The sequence below is a fragment of the Furipterus horrens genome, unplaced genomic scaffold (genome assembly GCF_987537825.1).
Source record: "Furipterus horrens unplaced genomic scaffold, mFurHor1.1.pri manual_scaffold_11, whole genome shotgun sequence".
Classification (NCBI taxonomy): domain Eukaryota; kingdom Metazoa; phylum Chordata; class Mammalia; order Chiroptera; family Furipteridae; genus Furipterus; species Furipterus horrens.
In genome coordinates, this window is record NW_028327181.1 from 10,753,964 (window position 1) to 10,760,203 (window position 6,240).

Below are 6,240 nucleotides of genomic sequence, written 5' to 3' on the forward strand. Positions count from 1 at the left end.
GGGCTGAGAGGAGGAGGGGCTGAGGTGCTGGCATGATCCAGTCCTGCGTGGGGGTGTTGGCTGCATCCATAACTCAGAGACCCACGCAGGCCCCCCCAGGGCCTGGACACCAATTCTCGGCCTGAGCCAAGTTCTAGAGCTGTGTGGCCACCCGCCAGGCTAAGGAGGTGCCCGTGGAAGGGAGAGAGGGAAGAGAGCAGAGGCAGAACACTGCCTGGGAGTATGGGGGGAGGGCCATTCCGGGGTGCCTGCCGTCCTCTGGACTCAGTAGTTCTCATCTGCAAAATGGACACGATGAAACGGGAACACTAATGCCAGGCTCCCAAGATGACTGGAGGACATGTACTTATTGATTTTAGAGAAAGAGGAAGGGAGGGAGAGAGAGAGAAACATCGATCAGTTGCCTTCCCTGTGCAACTGGGGTTGAACCCAAAACCTTTTTGGCATAGGGGATGACGCTCCAGCCAACGGAGCCACTTGGACAGGGCCACACCCATATCCTTTTGATTCCAGAGAGGCCATTTTTAATTTGTTTTTTAGAAAAAGATCTTTAAGTGTATTTTGTTGATTATGTTGTTACAGTTGTCCCAATTTCTTTTCCCTTTGCTCCCCTCTGCCCAGTACTCCGCTTCCCTCCAGCAATCCCAACCCCCTTATTCATGTTTATGGGTCGTGCATATAAGTTCTTTGACTTCAGCCCTGGCTGGTGTGGCTCAGTGGATTGAGCACCAGCCTGTGAACGAAGGGCTATTGGTTCAATTCTGAGTCAGAGCACATGCCTGGGTTGCAGGCCAGGTCCCCGGTTGGGGGCCTGTGAGAGGCAACCACACATTGATGTTTCTCCCTCTTTTTCTCTCCCTTCCCCTCTCTCGAAAAATAAATAAATGAATAAATAAAATGTTTTTAAAAAAATCACCATTTCCTTTACTATTCTTAACGTCCCCCTATCTATTTTGTACCAACCTATTATGCTGCTTAATCCCTGCACCATTTCCACATTTCTCTCCCTCCCCACTCTAAGCTGATAACCCTCCACATGATCCCCATACCTATGATTCTGTTCCTATTCTGGTTTGCTTAGATAGATTTTGTTTTTATTTTTTAGATTCAGTTGTTGATAGGTGTGAGTTTGTTGTCATTTTAATGTTCATAGTTTTGATCTTCTTTTTCTTAAATAAGTCCCTTTAACATTTCATATAATAATGGCTTGATGATGATGAACTCCTTCAGCTTCACCTTGTCTGGGAAGCACTTGATCTGCCCTTCCATTCTAAATGATGGCTTTGCTGGATAGAGTAATCTAGGTTGTGAGTCCTTGCTTTTCATCACCTTGAATATTTCTTGCCAGTCCCTTTGTAGGTAACTCTGCTTTTTTCTTGTTGCTTTTAAGATTCTCTCTTTATCTTGAACTTTTGGCATTTTAATTATGATGTGTCTTGGTGTGGTCCTCTTTGGGTCTAGCTTGTTTGGGACTCTCTGTGTTTCCTGGACTTGTATGTCTATTTCCTTCACCAAATTTGGGGAGTTTTCCTTCATTATTTTCTCATATAAGCTTTCCATTTCTTGCTCTTCCTCTTTTCCTTCTGGCACCCCTATGATTTGGACGTTGGCACGTTTAAAGTTGTCCCAGAGGTTTCTAAGCCTCTCCTCATTTTTTTTCAATTCTCATTTCTGCATTCTGTACTGGTTGACTGTTTTTTCTTCCTTATGTTCCAAATCGTTTATTTGAACCCAGTTTCCTTCCCTTCACTATTGGTTTTGTGTGGATTTTCCTTCATTTCGTTTAGCATAACCTTCACTTTTTCCCTTATGTGTCTGCCCTACTTAAGTATATCTGTCAAGCCTGTGAGCATCTTTAACACCAGTGTTTTGAACTTTACATCTGTTAGGTTGGCTCTCTCCTTATCGCTTAGTTCTCCCATTCTAACCTTGATCTGTTCCCCCTTTTGGGCCATACTTCTTTGTCTCCTCATCTTGACAGGCTCCTGTGTTTGTTTGCTTCTGTGTCTTATGTAGAGCTGTCACACCTGTTACATTGTAAGGGGTGGAGCCTTAGGTATTTGTCAGTACAGAGCAACCTGTTTCACCATGTTGTGGCACTGTATGTGGGGGAGGGGTCTGAGGGGAACAATGCCGCTTGCTCAGTACTCGCCCCTTTTCCAGGTACTTCTCCACCTCCATATGGGACTGGCATCTCTCTAGCTATTGCCCTGGCTGTCGTTCCCAGAGTGGGTGGGTCTGTGGACATTCTAGGACCGTGGGGGCCCTTTAAACAAGCAGATTCTGCTGAGAGACTGGCAGTTTCTGCCTCCACCCCAATCCCCACTGGTTTGCACAGTCAGAAGCAATGAGACTTGATTTTCCCCGGTGCTGGGACAGTAAGCTGTGTGGTCTGGTCTGGTGCTGAGAGTGCTCCCCAGGTGTCCCTCCCCACTTTTTAAAAAGTGTGACTATGCTTTCCGCTGGCCTGCCGCTGCCGCCACACCGCATCCTCTCCGCCCCGGCTCCATCCGTCCTACCTATCTGGATGAGTATTTCTTCTTTATATCTTGGTTTGTTGGACTTCCATGCAGCTTGATTTTCTGGAACTTCTGGTTGTCTCTAGTTTTGAGATAGTTGTTTTCCTTAGTTGTGGAGGGAGATGAAGTGTGTCTATCTAGGCCTTCATCTTGGCCAGAAGAGAGAGGCTATTTAAAAAAAATCTTTTGTAATAGCTTTGGTTTTTAGTATACTCACTGATACATGCAACCATCACCACAGTCAATTTTAGAACATTTTCAACACCCTAAAAAGAAACTCCAAACCCTTTAATTATCACCCTTTAAAAAAAAAAAGGTTTTACTTAGTTACTATTAGAGGGAAGGGAAGGAAGGGAGAGAGGGAGAGAAACATCAACATGAGAGAGATACATCAGTTGGTTGCCTCTTGCACACCCCCAAATGGGGACCTGGGCCGCAACCCTGGCATGTGCCCTGATCAGGAATCAAACTGGCGACCTTTGGGTTTGTAGGCGGGCACTCAATCCACTGAGTCACATCAATCAGGGCTAATTATCACCCTTTTAAACCTCCTCATCCCCAGCCCCGGGCAACCACTAATCTACTTCCTGTCTCTATAGATTTGCTTTTCCTGAACTTTTCCTGTAAATGGAACCACACTATACGTGGCCTTTGATGTCTGGCTTCTTTCACTCAACATCATGCTTTCAAGGTGCATGCAGGTTGCAGCCTGTATCAGCACTTCGTTCCTTTCATGGCTGAGTACTATTCCATTGTATGGACAGGCCACATTTTGTTCATGCATTCACCATTTCAGTTGTTTCTGTTTTGGGCTATTATGACTAATGCTGATATGAACATTCAGCTGCACGTTTCCGTGCAGTCACATGTTTTCATTTCTCTTGACTGTGTCCCTGGGAGCGTCAGATGGTAACTATATTTAACCTTTGGAGGAACTGCTAGATTTTTTCCAAAGAGGCTGCACCACTTACGTTCCCCCCAGCAGGGTGAGGGGGATCTGATTTCTCCACATCCTTGCTGACACTTGTTATTGTCTGTCTTTTTGAGACCATATTCCTACTGACTGTGCTACACGCCACAGTCTACCGGGCTTGGGTTCAAATCCTACCAGCTGTGGGATCTCAGGCAAGTGGCCTGTGTCCTTTACTAGAAAATACCGTAAGAATCCTTCCCTTCCAGGCTGTTAGGAGATGAGATGGGTTGGTGGCAGTATCAGGGCTGTGCCAAGTGCAAAGTGAGGTGCATATGTCTGGTTTATATAACTTGCTGACCGGGGTGGGGTGGGCGGGGGGCAGGTGCTCCAGGTGCGAAGTCCCTGACAGGCTGACCCATCTGGCTCACCATCTCGCCCCAGCGCCTGACATTGAGTCGGGCATACAGTAGGCGATCACTAAGTGCAGGCTGTAGGTGCTGCCTAGGAACCCCTTTTAGTGGAAACAGCTGAGCCCCCTGGCGTGCTCTGGCACTGGTGCGGGCCCAAGGCCTGGGCTGCCTGTTGCTTCCGCAGGACTCTCAGCCTGTGCTGAAATTTTTTCCTTCCCTAAGAAGAAAAGTTTTCTGTCAAGAGGCTCTTGTCCTTCCAGAACGAAGTCGGGAGGGCCCGTTTCACCAGCAACAAAAACAGGAAGTAATGGCAATCACACCCTCGCAGAGACCCTTGTTCACGTTCAATAGAAACAGAGAGCGTTTGCCCAGGGGCCCGAGGACCTCACTTTCTCTTCTGACTCACCCCTTCCACGCTTTCAATCAACCAGTATTTTTTTTTATTGTGGCAAAATACACATATCGGCCTTTGCCATCTTAAACCACTTTTAAGTGTGCAGGTCAGTGGCATTCAGCACATTCACACCGTCGTGCAAACAGCACCACCATCCACCTCCAGAACTTTTCATTTTGCAAAATGGACACTCTGTCCCCATTAAGCAATACCTTTCTATTCCTCTCTCCCTCCAGGCTCACTCAACCAGTATTTTTAAAACACCTATTAAGTGCCAGGACCTGATCCTGCCGCTGCAAATAGGACAGTTATGGTCCTTGCTTCTTGGAAACCGATGCCTATTTATCAGATGAGGAGGACGAGGTGCCGAGAGGAAGCAGCTCCCGCCTCATCAGCGGCAGGGCCGAGTTTGAACCCGGGTGTCTGGAACAGAGGCCCAGATCCAGCCACCTGGCCCAAGATGAGCCACTTACTCGCATGGGTCCCCAGTTGGCCTATCTGTGACATGGGGGTCAAGAAGGAGTGGGGTTAACGATGGTGATGTCGAGGGCTCCCACCTCATCTCCCTGACCTTGGAGAAGAGAAAGCACCTCCCCCAGCCCCATCTCCTCCAGTCTCCCCCAGTGACCTCCTTTTAGCCTGGCTCGCCCTTGTCATTTTCTCTTCATTTGAGACGTGCAGAAACGGGCCCCAGACTAGTTCTGCTCATCACTCCTCTGCTTCCAGACCTGGCCCAGCCCCAGCCCCAGCCTGGAAGGCCTCCAGGAGGTAGGCTATTCATCAGGGATCAGGAAGGCAGAGATGTGAGGGACCCTCCATTTACATTCCTCACCACAGCCAGGTAACCAGCTGCCTGTTTGCTCTATTTAAGATCCTGGAATCCCAGAGGGAAAAAGTTCTCTTCCATGCCCCCTCAAGGAGGGAGCAGCTTTTGGAGAGGCCACATCCTCTCCAGGCCTCGATTTTTCCGTCTGTAAAGTGGACACAGCAACCCCACCTCACAGCTTGGTTGGGAGGAAGGCTTACTTTGACATCTCCCTGCCCCCATGCTCAGTGAGTTCATCATTAAGGTTTATTTATTTACTTTTTTGTAATGGTCTCACACTGGTGATTCGAACATACCACTTTTGTTCTGATTCTCTCTTCCCAACAGTTCTAAAATTCCACTGTCCTACCAATGGGGGCGTCAGCTCAAGGGACTAAAGACAGTAGTGGTAAAAAGGGCTAAAACGTTCCCAGGGCTCTGCACAGAGCTGACGCTCCCAACATCGTCACCGTGACTGAGGCGGACATCTCTACACCCCGCTCTGCAGTGGGGACACTGAGGCACTGAGGTAGGAGGACTGGCTGCTCAGCTGGTGGGTCGCAGAGCCAGGGTTGGCCTCAGGGGGTGTGGCCGAGGAGCTCAGGTTCATCAGGCTTCCAACCAATCTGGCAGAAGTGAGCTGCCTGATCTCTGGAGGTAATCAAGTGGCGGGGGTAGAAGATTAGGATGCAGTGGGCACACCTTCACATCGAATAAGAACACAGGCGTTGAGCACCTTCGGACTCCGTGCTAAGCGCTTGTGAAGAGGTGGAGGAAGGAGCTCACATTTGCTGAGCCCCAGACGGACCCACGCAGACTGTCTCTGAGTTGTCTGCTGAATGAATGAGTGAACACATTCAGGGATCCATTCACAGAGGAGCAAGCAGTGCCGAGGTGGCCAAGACAGCAGCCCCGAAACTGGGATTCCAACCAGAGCCCTCTCCGAGAAGCGCCTGCCCCTCTATCTAGCAATCATGATGCCCATGTTTGGGTGAGGAAACGGAGGCTCCCGGTCCGCCGCCCCCCCTGTAGAGGCGGGGGATCGGAAGACCTGCGGGTGGGTGCAGCGATCGCCCTCCACCTCGGGCGCTGCGTGGGCCCGGGAGTGGCAGGGTGGGCGGGGTGCAGGCCCAGGGCGGTGCGTGGCCAGTAACCTGAGCCGGGGGAGGAGAGACGCTGCGGGCGGGCGGGCGCCGGGC